The sequence below is a fragment of the Salvelinus alpinus genome, chromosome 35 (assembly GCF_045679555.1).
Source record: "Salvelinus alpinus chromosome 35, SLU_Salpinus.1, whole genome shotgun sequence".
NCBI classification, from domain to species: domain Eukaryota; kingdom Metazoa; phylum Chordata; class Actinopteri; order Salmoniformes; family Salmonidae; genus Salvelinus; species Salvelinus alpinus.
Genome location: NC_092120.1, coordinates 159,268 through 172,942, shown reverse-complemented (window position 1 = coordinate 172,942; position 13,675 = coordinate 159,268). Strand labels below are relative to the sequence as shown.

General features: G+C 42.6%; 1 protein-coding gene and 1 long non-coding RNA gene across 15 annotated transcripts in view; both read right to left on the bottom strand.

The window, feature by feature from the left end:
- The window catches only part of LOC139564477 (glutamate receptor ionotropic, kainate 5-like), a 257,557-nt gene that overhangs the window by 124,364 nt on the left and 119,518 nt on the right, over nucleotides 1-13,675 (bottom strand). The gene's annotated exons all lie outside the window — the stretch shown is intronic.
- LOC139564478 (uncharacterized) overlaps nucleotides 1-13,675 on the bottom strand; it is a 29,075-nt gene that overhangs the window by 12,152 nt on the left and 3,248 nt on the right. For 2 of the 12 annotated variants that reach the window (XR_011672752.1, XR_011672755.1), the window contains exon 1: nucleotides 2,120-9,256. This is a non-coding gene — a long non-coding RNA (uncharacterized lncRNA). Of the gene's footprint in view, nucleotides 1-2,119; nucleotides 13,670-13,675 lie in introns of those variants that run through there. The other 10 variants (XR_011672748.1, XR_011672746.1, XR_011672751.1 and 7 more) reach the window with 9 other exon arrangements.

The following is a 13,675-nucleotide window of genomic DNA, read 5'->3' as shown; positions in this document are numbered from 1 at the left end:
ATCACACTTTCTCACTAACCTAACCTCTCCTTCTGTCTCTCTCTAACTGCTCTCTCTCTTTATCACACTTTCTCACTAACCTAACCTCTCCTTCTGTCTCTCTCTAGCTTCCTCTCTCTCTTTATCACACTTTCTCACTAACCTAACCTCTCCTTCTGTCTCTCTCTAACTGCTCTCTCTCTTTATCACACTTTCTCACTAACCTAACCTCTCCTTCTGTCTCTCTCTAACTGCCTCTCTCTCTCTTTATCACACTTTCTCACTAACCTAACCTCTCCTTCTGTCTCTCTCTAACTGCTCTCTCTCTCTTTATCACACTTTCTCACTAACCTAACCTCTCCTTCTGTCTCTCTCTAACTGCTCTCTCTCTTTATCACACTTTCTCACTAACCTAACCTCTCCTTCTGTCTCTCTCTAACTGCTCTCTCTCTTTATCACACTTTCTCACTAACCTAACCTATCCTTCTGTCTCTCTCTAACTGCTCTCTCTCTCTTTATCACACTTTCTCACTAACCTAACCTCTCCTTCTGTCTCTCTCTAACTGCTCTCTCTCTTTATCACACTTTCTCACTAACCTAATCTCTCCTTCTGTCTCTCTCTAACTGCTCTCTCTCTTTATCCCACTTTCTCACTAACCTAACCTCTCCTTCTGTCTCTCTCTTACTGCTCTCTCTCTCTTTATCACACTTTCTCACTAACCTCTCCTCCTGTCTCTCTCTAACTGCTCTCTCTCTCTTTATCACACTTTCTCACTAACCTAACCTCTCCTTCTGTCTCTCTCTAACTGCTCTCTCTCTTTATCACACTTTCTCACTAACCTAAGCTTTCCTTCTGTCTCTCTCTAGCTTCTTCTGTCTCTCTTTATCACACTTTCTCACTAACCTAACCACTCCTTCTGTCTCTCTCTAACTGCTCTCTCTCTTATCACACTTTCTCACTAACCTAACCTCTCCTCCTGTCTCTCTCTAACTGCTCTCTCTCTTTATCACACTTTCTCACTAACCTCTCCTTATGTCTCTCTCTAACTGCTCTCTCTCTCTTTATCACACTTTCTCACTAACCTAACCTCTCCTTCTGTCTCTCTCTAACTGCTCTCTCTCTTTATCACACTTTCTCACTAACCTAACCTCTCCTTCTGTCTCTCTCTAACTGCTCTCTCTCTCTTTATCACACTTTCTCACTAACCTAACCTCTCCTTCTGTCTCTCTCTAACTGCTCTCTCTCTTTATCACACTTTCTCACTAACCTAACCTCTCCTTCTGTCTCTCTCTAACTGCTCTCTCTCTTTATCACACTTTCTCACTAACCTAACCTCTCCTTCTGTCTCTCTCTAGCTTCCTCTCTTTCTTTATCACATTTTCTCACTAACTTAACCTCTCCTTCTGTCTCTATCTAACTGCTCTCTCTCTTTATCACACTTTCTCACTAACCTAAGCTCTCCTTCTGTCTCTCTCTAGCTTCCTCTCTCTCTCTTTATCACACTTTCTCACTAACCTAACCTCTCCTCCTGTCTCTCTCTACCTGCTCTCTCTCTCTTTATCACACTTTCTCACTAACCTAACCTCTCCTTCTGTCTCTCTCTAACTGCTCTCTCTCTCTTTATCACACTTTCTCACTAACCTAACCTCTCCTTCTGTCTCTCTCTAACTGCTCTCTCTCTTTATCACACTTTCTCACTAACCTAAGCTCTCCTTCTGTCTCTCTCTAACTGCTCTCTCTCTTTGTCACACTTTATCACTAACCTAAGCTCTCCTTCTGTCTCTCTCTAGCTTCCGCTCTCTCTCTTTATCACACTTTCTCACTAACCTAACCTCTCCTTCTGTCTCTCTCTAACTGCTCTCTCTCTCTTTATCACACTTTCTCACTAACCTAACCTCTCCTTCTGTCTCTCTCTAACTGCTCTCTCTCTTTATCACACTTTCTCACTAACCTAACCTCTCCTTCTGTCTCTCTCTAACTGCTCTCTCTCTCTATCACACTTTCTCACTAACCTAACCTCTCCTTCTGTCTCTTTCTAACTGCTCTCTCTCTTTATCACACTTTCTCACTAACCTAATCTCTCCTTCTGTCTCTCTCTAACTGCTCTCTCTCTTTATCACACTTTTTCACTAACCTAACCTCTCCTTCTGTCTCTTTCTAACTGCTCTCTCTCTTATCACACTTTCTCACTAACCTAACCGCTCTTCCTGTCTCTCTCTAACTGCTCTCTCTCTTTATCACACTTTCTCACTAACCTAACATCTCCATCTGGCTCTCTCTAACTGCTCTCTCTCTCTCTTTATCACACTCTCTCTCTTTATCACACTTTTTGCTCTCTCTCTCTTTATCACACTTTCTCACTAACCTAACCTCTCCTTCTGTCTCTCTCTAACTGCTCTCTCTCTTTATCACACTTTCTCACTAACCTAACCTCTCCTTCTGTCTCTCTCTAACTGCTAACTCTCTTTATCACACTTTCTCACTAACCTAACCTCTCATCCAACTGCTCTCTCTCTCTTTATCACACTTTCTCACTAACCGAACCTCTCCTTCTGTCTCTCTCTAACTGCTCTCTCTCTTTATCACACTTTCTCACTAACCTAACCTCTCCTTCTGTCTCTCTCTAACTGCTCTCTCTCTTTATCACACTTTCTCACTAACCTAATCTCTCCTTCTGTCTCTCTCTAACTGCTCTCTCTCTTTATCACACTTTCTCACTAACCTAACCTCTCCTTCTGTCTCTCTCTAACTGCTCTCTCTCTCTTTATCACACTTTCTCACTAACCTAACCTCTCCTTCTGTCTCTCTCTTACTGCTCTCTCTCTCTTTATCACACTTTCTCACTAACCTCTCCTCCTGTCTCTCTCTAACTGCTCTCTCTCTCTTTATCACACTTTCTCACTAACCTAACCTCTCCTTCTGTCTCTCTCTAACTGCTCTCTCTCTTTATCACACTTTCTCACTAACCTAAGCTTTCCTTCTGTCTCTCTCTAGCTTCCTCTGTCTCTCTTTATCACACGTTCTCACTAACCTAACCTCTCCTCCTGTCTCTCTCTAACTGCTCTCTCTCTTTATCACACTTTCTCACTAACCTCTCCTTATGTCTCTCTCTAACTGCTCTCTCTCTCTTTATCACACTTTCTCACTAACCTAACCTCTCCTTCTGTCTCTCTCTAACTGCTCTCTCTCTTTATCACACTTTCTCACTAACCTAACCTCTCCTTCTGTCTCTCTCTAACTGCTCTCTCTCTTTATCACACTTTCTCACTAACCTAACCTCTCCTTTTGTCTCTCTCTAACTGCTCTCTCTCTTTATCACACTTTCTCACTAACCTAACCTCTCCTTCTGTCTCTCTCTAACTGCTCTCTCTCTTTATCACACTTTCTCACTAACCTAACCTCTCCTTCTGTCTCTCTCTAACTGCTCTCTCTCTCTTTATCACACTTTCTCACTAACCTAACCTCTCCTTCTGTCTCTCTCTAACTGCCTCTCTCTCTCTTTATCACACTTTCTCACTAACCTAACCTCTCCTCCTGTCTCTCTCTAACTGCTCTCTCTCTCTTTATCACACTTTCTCACTAACCTAACCTCTCCTTCTGTCTCTCTCTAACTGCTCTCTCTCTTTATCACACTTTCTCACTAACCTAACCTCTCCTTCTGTCTCTCTCTAACTGCTCTCTCTCTTTATCACACTTTCTCACTAACCTAACCTCTCCTTCTGTCTCTCTCTAACTGCTCTCTCTCTCTTTATCACACTTTCTCACTAACCTAACCTCTCCTTCTGTCTCTCTCTAACTGCTCTCTCTCTTTATCACACTTTCTCACTAACCTAATCTCTCCTTCTGTCTCTCTCTAACTGCTCTCTCTCTCTTTATCACACTTTCTCACTAACCTAACCTCTCCTTCTGTCTCTCTCTTACTGCTCTCTCTCTCTTTATCACACTTTCTCACTAACCTCTCTTCCTGTCTCTCTCTAACTGCTCTCTCTCTCTTTATCACACTTTCTCACTAACCTAACCTCTCCCTCTGTCTCTCTCTAACTGCTCTCTCTCTTTATCACACTTTCTCACTAACCTAAGCTTTCCTTCTGTCTCTCTCTAGCTTCCTCTGTCTCTCTTTATCACACGTTCTCACTAACCTAACCACTCCTTCTGTATCTCTCTAACTGCTCTCTCTCTTATCACACTTTCTCACTAACCTAACCTCTCCTCCTGTCTCTCTCTAACTGCTCTCTCTCTTTATCACACTTTCTCACTAACCTCTCCTTATGTCTCTCTCTAACTGCTCTCTCTCTCTTTATCACACTTTCTCACTAACCTAACCTCTCCTTCTGTCTCTCTCTAACTGCTCTCTCTCTTTATCACACTTTCTCACTAACCTAACCTCTCCTTCTGTCTCTCTCTAACTGCTCTCTCTCTTTATCACACTTTCTCACTAACCTAACCTCTCCTTCTGTCTCTCTCTAACTGCTCTCTCTCTTTATCACACTTTCTCACTAACCTAACCTCTCCTTCTGTCTCTCTCTAACTGCTCTCTCTCTTTATCACACTTTCTCACTAACCTAACCTCTCCTTCTGTCTCTCTCTAACTGCTCTCTTTCTTTATCACATTTTCTCACTAACTTAACCTCTCCTTCTGTCTCTATCTAACTGCTCTCTCTCTTTATCACACTTTCTCACTAACCTAACCACTCCTTCTGTCTCTCTCTAACTGCTCTCTCTCTTATCACACTTTCTCACTAACCTAACCTCTCCTCCTGTCTCTCTCTAACTGCTCTCTCTCTTTATCACACTTTCTCACTAACCTCCTCCTCCTGTCTCTCTCTAACTGCTCTCTCTCTCTTTATCACACTTTCTCACTAACCTAACCTCTCCTTCTGTCTCTCTCTAACTGCTCTCTCTCTTTATCACACTTTCTCACTAACCTAACCTCTCCTTCTGTCTCTCTCTAACTGCTCTCTCTCTCTTTATCACACTTTCTCACTAACCTAACCTCTCCTTCTGTCTCTCTCTAACTGCTCTCTCTCTTTATCACACTTTCTCACTAACCTAACCTCTCCTTCTGTCTCTCTCTAACTGCTCTCTCTCTTTATCACACTTTCTCACTAACCTAACCTCTCCTTCTGTCTCTCTCTAGCTTCCTCTCTTTCTTTATCACATTTTCTCACTAACTTAACCTCTCCTTCTGTCTCTCTCTAACTGCTCTCTCTCTCTTTATCACACTTTCTCACTAACCTAACCTCTCCTTCTGTCTCTCTCTAACTGCTCTCTCTCTCTTTATCACACTTTCTCACTAACCTAACCTCTCCTTCTGTCTCTCTCTAACTGCTCTCTCTCTTTATCACACTTTCTCACTAACCTAACCTCTCCTTCTGTCTCTCTCTAGCTTCCTCTCTTTCTTTATCACATTTTCTCACTAACTTAACCTCTCCTTCTGTCTCTATCTAACTGCTCTCTCTCTTTATCACACTTTCTCACTAACCTAAGCTCTCCTTCTGTCTCTCTCTAGCTTCCTCTCTCTCTCTTTATCACACTTTCTCACTAACCTAATCTCTCCTCCTGTCTCTCTCTAACTGCTCTCTCTCTCTTTATCACACTTTCTCACTAACCTAACCTCTCCTTCTGTCTCTCTCTAACTGCTCTCTCTCTTTATGACAATTTCTCACTAACCTAACCTCTCCTTCTGTCTCTCTCTAACTGCTCTCTCTCTTTATCACACTTTCTCACTAACCTAACCTCTCCTTCTGTCTCTCTCTAACTGCTCTCTCTCTCTTTATCACACTTTCTCACTAACCTAACCTCTCCTCCTGTCTCTCTCTAACTGCTCCCTCTCTCTTTATCACACTTTCTCACTAACCTAACCTCTCCTTCTGTCTCTCTCTAACTGCTCTCTCTCTTTATCACACTTTCTCACTAACCTAAGCTCTCCTTCTGTCTCTCTCTAGCTTCCTCTCTCTCTCTTTATCACACTTTCTCACTAACCTAACCTCTCCTTCTGTCTCTCTCTAACTGCTCTCTCTCTTATCACACTTTCTCACTAACCTAACCTCTCCTCCTGTCTCTCTCTAACTGCTCTCTCTCTTTATCACACTTTATCACTAACCTCTCCTTCTGTCTCTCTCTAACTGCTCTCTCTCTCTTTATCACACTTTCTCACTAACCTAACCTCTCCTTCTGTCTCTCTCTAACTGCTCTCTCTCTTTATCACACTTTCTCACTAACCTAACCTGTCCTTCTGTCTCTCTCTAACTGCTATCTCTCTTTATCACACTTTCTCACTAACCTAACCTCTCCTCCAACTGCTCTCTCTCTCTTTATCACAGTTTCTCACTAACCGAACCTCTCCTTCTGTCTCTCTCTAACTGCTCTCTCTCTTTATCACACTTTCTCACTAACCTAACCTCTCCTTCTGTCTCTCTCTAACTGCTCTCTCTCTTATCACACTTTCTCACTAACCTAACCTCTCCTTCTGTCTCTCTCTAACTGCTCTCTCTCTTTATCACACTTTCTCACTAACCCAACCTCTCCTTCTGTCTCTCTCTAACTGCTCTCTCTCTTTATCACAATTTCTCACTAACCTAACCTCTCCTTCTGTCTCTCTCTAACTGCTCTCTCTCTTATCACACTTTCTCACTAACCTAACCTCTCCTCCTGTCTCTCTCTAACTGCTCTCTCTCTTTATCACACTTTCTCACTAACCTAACCTATCCTCCTGTCTCTCTCTAACTGCTCTCTCTCTCTTTATCACACTTTCTCACTAACCTAACCTATCCTCCTGTCTCTCTCTAACTGCTCTCTCTCTCTTTATCACACTTTCTCACTAACCTAACCTCTCCTCCTGTTTCTCTCTAACTGCTCTCTCTCTTTATCACACTTTCTCACTAACCTAACCTATCCTCCTGTCTCTCTCTAACTGCTCTCTCTCTCTTTATCACACTTTCTCACTAACCTAACCTCTCCTTCTGTCTCTCTCTAACTGCTCTCTCTCTTTATCACACTTTCTCACTAACCTAACCTCTCCTTCTGTCTCTCTCTAACTGCTCTCTCTCTCTTTATCACACTTTCTCACTAATCTAACCTCTCCTTCTGTCTCTCTCTAACTGCTCTCTCTCTCTTTATCACATTTTCTCACTAACTTAACCTCTCCTTCTGTCTCTCTCTAACTGCTCTCTCTCTTTATCACACTTTCTCACTAACCTAACAACTCCTTCTGTCTCTCTCTAACTGCTCTCTCTCTCTCTTTATTACACTTTCTCACTAACCTAACCCCCCCTCCAACTGCTCTCTCTCTTTATCACACTTTCTCACTAACCTAACCTCTCCTTCTGTCTCTCTCTAACTGCTCTCTCTCTCTTTATCACACTTTCTCACTAACCTAACCTCTCCTCCTGTCTCTCTCTAACTGCCCTCTCTCTCTTTATCACACTTTCTCACTAACCTAACCTCTCCTTCTGTCTCTCTCTAACTGCTCTCTCTCTTTATCACACTTTCTCACTAACCTAAGCTCTCCTTCTGTCTCTCTCTAACTGCTCTCTCTCTCTTTATCACACTTTCTCACTAACCTAACCTCTCCTTCTGTCTCTCTCTAACTGCCCTCTCTCTCTTTATCACACTTTCTCACTAACCTAACCTCTCCTCCTGTCTCTCTCTAACTGCTCTCTCTCTTTATCACACTTTCTCACTAACCTAACCTCTCCTCCTGTCTCTCTCTAACTGCTCTCTCTCTCTATCACACTTTCTCACTAACCTAACCTCTCCTTCTGTCTCTCTCTAACTGCTCTCTCTCTTTATCACACTTTCTCACTAACCTAACCTCTCCTCCTGTCTCTCTCTAACTGCTCTCTCTCTCTATCACACTTTCTCACTAACCTAACCTCTCCTTCTGTCTCTCTCTAACTGCTCTCTCTCTTTATCACACTTTCTCACTAACCGAACCTCTCCTTCTGTCTCTCTCTAACTGCTCTCTCTCTTTATCACACTTTCTCACTAACCTAACCTCTCCTTCTGTCTCTCTCTAACTGCTCTCTCTCTTTATCACACTTTCTCACTAACCTAACCTCTCCTTCTGTCTCTCTCTAACTGCTCTCTCTCTCTTTATCACACTTTCTCACTAACCTAACCTCTCCTTCTGTCTCTCTCTAACTGCTCTCTCTCTCTTTATCACACTTTCTCACTAACCTCTCCTCCTGTCTCTCTCTAACTGCTCTCTCTCTCTTTATCACACTTTCTCACTAACCTAACCTCTCCTTCTGTCTCTCTCTAACTGCTCTTTCTCTTTATCACACTTTCTCACTAACCTAACCTCTCCTTCTGTCTCTCTCTAACTGCTCTCTCTCTTTATCACACTTTCTCACTAACCTAACCTCTCCTTCTGTCTCTCTCTAACTGCTCTCTCTCTTTATCACACTTTCTCACTAACCTAACCTCTCCTTCTGTCTCTCTCTAACTGCTCTCTCTCTCTTTATCACACTTTCTCACTAACCTCTCCTCCTGTCTCTCTCTAACTGCTCTCTCTCTCTTTATCACACTTTCTCACTAACCTAACCTCTCCTTCTATCTCTCTCTAACTGCTCTCTCTCTTTATCATACTTTCTCACTAACCTAAGCTTTCCTTCTGTCTCTCTCTAGCTTCCTCTCTCTCTCTTTATCACACTTTCTCACTAACCTAAACTCTCCTTCTGTCTCTCTCTAACTGCTCTCTCTCTTATCACACTTTCTCACTAACCTAACCTCTCCTCCTGTCTCTCTCTAACTGCTCTCTCTCTTTATCACACTTTCTCACTAACCTCTCCTTCTGTCTCTCTCTAACTGCTCTCTCTCTCTTTATCACACTTTCTCACTAACCTAACCTCTCCTTCTGTCTCTCTCTAACTGCTCTCTCTCTTTATCACACTTTCTCACTAACCTAACCTCTCCTTCTGTCTCTCTCTAACTGCTCTCTCTCTTTATCACACTTTCTCACTAACCTAACCTCTCCTTCTGTCTCTCTCTAGCTTCCTCTCTTTCTTTATCACATTTTCTCACTAACTTAACCTCTCCTTCTGTCTCTATCTAAAGGCTCTCTCTCTTTATCACACTTTCTCACTAACCTAACAACTCCTTCTGTCTCTCTCTAACTGCTCTCTCTCTTTATCACAATTTCTCACTAACCTAACCTCTCCTTCTGTCTCTCTCTAACTGCTCTCTCTCTTATCACACTTTCTCACTAACCTAACCTCTCCTCCTGTCTCTCTCTAACTGCTCTCTCTCTTTATCACTGTGTACTCTCTGTTTAGGGCCAAATAGCATTCTAGTTTGCTCTGTTTTTTTGTTAATTCTTTCCAATGTGTCAAGTAATTATCTTTTTGTTTTCTCATGATTTGGTTGGGTCTAATTGTGCTGTTGTCTCTCTCTAACTGCTCTCTCTCTTTATCACACTTTCTCACTAACCTAACCTCTCCTTCTGTCTCTCTCTAGCTTCCTCTCTTTCTTTATCACATTTTCTCACTAACTTAACCTCTCCTTCTGTCTCTATCTAAAGGCTCTCTCTCTTTATCACACTTTCTCACTAACCTAACAACTCCTTCTGTCTCTCTCTAACTGCTCTCTCTCTTTATCACAATTTCTCACTAACCTAACCTCTCCTTCTGTCTCTCTCTAACTGCTCTCTCTCTTATCACACTTTCTCACTAACCTAACCTCTCCTCCTGTCTCTCTCTAACTGCTCTCTCTCTTTATCACACTTTCTCACTAACCTAACCTATCCTCCTGTCTCTCTCTAACTGCTCTCTCTCTCTTTATCACACTTTCTCACTAACCTAACCTATCCTCCTGTCTCTCTCTAACTGCTCTCTCTCTCTTTATCACACTTTCTCACTAACCTAACCTCTCCTCCTGTTTCTCTCTAACTGCTCTCTCTCTTTATCACACTTTCTCACTAACCTAACCTATCCTCCTGTCTCTCTCTAACTGCTCTCTCTCTCTTTATCACACTTTCTCACTAACCTAACCTCTCCTTCTGTCTCTCTCTAACTGCTCTCTCTCTTTATCACACTTTCTCACTAACCTAACCTCTCCTTCTGTCTCTCTCTAACTGCTCTCTCTCTCTTTATCACACTTTCTCACTAATCTAACCTCTCCTTCTGTCTCTCTCTAACTGCTCTCTCTCTCTTTATCACATTTTCTCACTAACTTAACCTCTCCTTCTGTCTCTCTCTAACTGCTCTCTCTCTTTATCACACTTTCTCACTAACCTAACAACTCCTTCTGTCTCTCTCTAACTGCTCTCTCTCTCTCTTTATTACACTTTCTCACTAACCTAACCCCCCCTCCAACTGCTCTCTCTCTTTATCACACTTTCTCACTAACCTAACCTCTCCTTCTGTCTCTCTCTAACTGCTCTCTCTCTCTTTATCACACTTTCTCACTAACCTAACCTCTCCTCCTGTCTCTCTCTAACTGCCCTCTCTCTCTTTATCACACTTTCTCACTAACCTAACCTCTCCTTCTGTCTCTCTCTAACTGCTCTCTCTCTTTATCACACTTTCTCACTAACCTAAGCTCTCCTTCTGTCTCTCTCTAACTGCTCTCTCTCTCTTTATCACACTTTCTCACTAACCTAACCTCTCCTTCTGTCTCTCTCTAACTGCCCTCTCTCTCTTTATCACACTTTCTCACTAACCTAACCTCTCCTCCTGTCTCTCTCTAACTGCTCTCTCTCTTTATCACACTTTCTCACTAACCTAACCTCTCCTCCTGTCTCTCTCTAACTGCTCTCTCTCTCTATCACACTTTCTCACTAACCTAACCTCTCCTTCTGTCTCTCTCTAACTGCTCTCTCTCTTTATCACACTTTCTCACTAACCTAACCTATCCTCCTGTCTCTCTCTAACTGCTCTCTCTCTCTTTATCACACTTTCTCACTAACCTAACCTCTCCTTCTGTCTCTCTCTAACTGCTCTCTCTCTTTATCACACTTTCTCACTAACCTAACCTCTCCTTCTGTCTCTCTCTAACTGCTCTCTCTCTCTTTATCACACTTTCTCACTAATCTAACCTCTCCTTCTGTCTCTCTCTAACTGCTCTCTCTCTCTTTATCACATTTTCTCACTAACTTAACCTCTCCTTCTGTCTCTCTCTAACTGCTCTCTCTCTTTATCACACTTTCTCACTAACCTAACAACTCCTTCTGTCTCTCTCTAACTGCTCTCTCTCTCTCTTTATTACACTTTCTCACTAACCTAACCCCCCCTCCAACTGCTCTCTCTCGTTATCACACTTTCTCACTAACCTAACCTCTCCTTCTGTCTCTCTCTAACTGCTCTCTCTCTCTTTATCACACTTTCTCACTAACCTAACCTCTCCTCCTGTCTCTCTCTAACTGCCCTCTCTCTCTTTATCACACTTTCTCACTAACCTAACCTCTCCTTCTGTCTCTCTCTAACTGCTCTCTCTCTCTTTATCACACTTTCTCACTAACCTAACCTCTCCTTCTGTCTCTCTCTAACTGCCCTCTCTCTCTCTTTATCACACTTTCTCACTAACCTAACCTCTCCTCCTGTCTCTCTCTAACTGCTCTCTCTCTTTATCACACTTTCTCACTAACCTAACCTCTCCTCCTGTCTCTCTCTAACTGCTCTCTCTCTCTATCACACTTTCTCACTAACCTAACCTCTCCTTCTGTCTCTCTCTAACTGCTCTCTCTCTTATCACACTTTCTCACTAACCTAACCTCTCCTTCTGTCTCTCTCTAACTGCTCTCTCTCTTATCACACTTTCTCACTAACCTAACCTCTCCTTCTGTCTCTCTCTAACTGCTCTCTCTCTTATCACACTTTCTCACTAACCTAACCTCTCCTCCTGTCTCTCTCTAACTGCTCTCTCTCTTTATCACACTTTCTCACTAACGTAACATCTCCTCCTGTCTCTCTCTAACTGCTCTCTCTCTCTATCACACTTTCTCACTAACCTAACATCTCCTCCTGTCTCTCTCTAACTGCTCTCTCTCTTTATCACACTTTCTCACTAACCTAACATCTCCATCTGTCTCTCTCTAACTGCTCTCTCTCTCTCTTTATCACACTCTCTCTCTTTATCACACTTTTTGCTCTCTCTCTCTTTATCACACTTTCTCACTAACCTAACCTCTCCTTCTGTCTCTCTCTAACTGCTCTCTCTCTTTATCACACTTTCTCACTAACCTAACCTCTCCTTCTGTCTCTCTCTAACTGCTATCTATCTTTATCACACTTTCTCACTAACCTAACCTCTCATCCAACTGCTCTCTCTCTCTTTATCACACTTTCTCACTAACCGAACCTCTCCTTCTGTCTCTCTCTAACTGCTCTCTCTCTTTATCACACTTTCTCACTAACCTAACCTCTCCTTCTGTCTCTCTCTAACTGCTCTCTCTCTTTATCACACTTTCTCACTAACCTAACCTCTCCTTCTGTCTCTCTCTAACTGCTCTCTCTCTTTATCACACTTTCTCACTAACCTAACCTCTCCTTCTGTCTCTCTCTAACTGCTCTCTCTCTCTTTATCACACTTTCTCACTAACCTCTCCTCCTGTCTCTCTCTAACTGCTCTCTCTCTCTTTATCACACTTTCTCACTAACCTAACCTCTCCTTCTGTCTCTCTCTAACTGATCTTTCTCTTTATCACACTTTCTCACTAACCTAACCTCTCCTTCTGTCTCTCTCTAACTGCTCTCTCTCTTTATCACACTTTCTCACTAACCTAACCTCTCCTTCTGTCTCTCTCTAACTGCTCTCTCTCTTTATCACACTTTCTCACTAACCTAACCTCTCCTTCTGTCTCTCTCTAACTGCTCTCTCTCTCTTTATCACACTTTCTCACTAACCTCTCCTCCTGTCTCTCTCTAACTGCTCTCTCTCTCTTTATCACACTTTCTCACTAACCTAACCTCTCCTTCTATCTCTCTCTAACTGCTCTCTCTCTTTATCATACTTTCTCACTAACCTAAGCTTTCCTTCTGTCTCTCGCTAGCTTCCTCTCTCTCTCTTTATCACACTTTCTCACTAACCTAAACTCTCCTTCTGTCTCTCTCTAACTGCTCTCTCTCTTATCACACTTTCTCACTAACCTAACCTCTCTTCCTGTCTCTCTCTAACTGCTCTCTCTCTTTATCACACTTTCTCACTAACCTCTCCTTCTGTCTCTCTCTAACTGCTCTCTCTCTCTTTATCACACTTTCTCACTAACCTAACCTCTCCTTCTGTCTCTCTCTAACTGCTCTCTCTCTTTATCACACTTTCTCACTAACCTAACCTCTCCTTCTGTCTCTCTCTAACTGCTCTCTCTCTTTATCACACTTTCTCACTAACCTAACCTCTCCTTCTGTCTCTCTCTAGCTTCCTCTCTTTCTTTATCACATTTTCTCACTAACTTAACCTCTCCTTCTGTCTCTATCTAAAGGCTCTCTCTCTTTATCACACTTTCTCACTAACCTAACAACTCCTTCTGTCTCTCTCTAACTGCTCTCTCTCTCTCTTTATCACACTTTCTCACTAACCTAACCTCCCCTCCAACTGCTCTCTCTCTTTATCACACTTTCTCACTAACCTAACCTCTCCTTCTGTCTCTCTCTAACTGCTCTCTCTCTCTTTATCACACTTTCTCACTAACCTAACCTCTCCTCCTGTCTCTCTCTAACTGCTCTCTCTCTCTTTATCACACTTTCGCACTAACCTAAC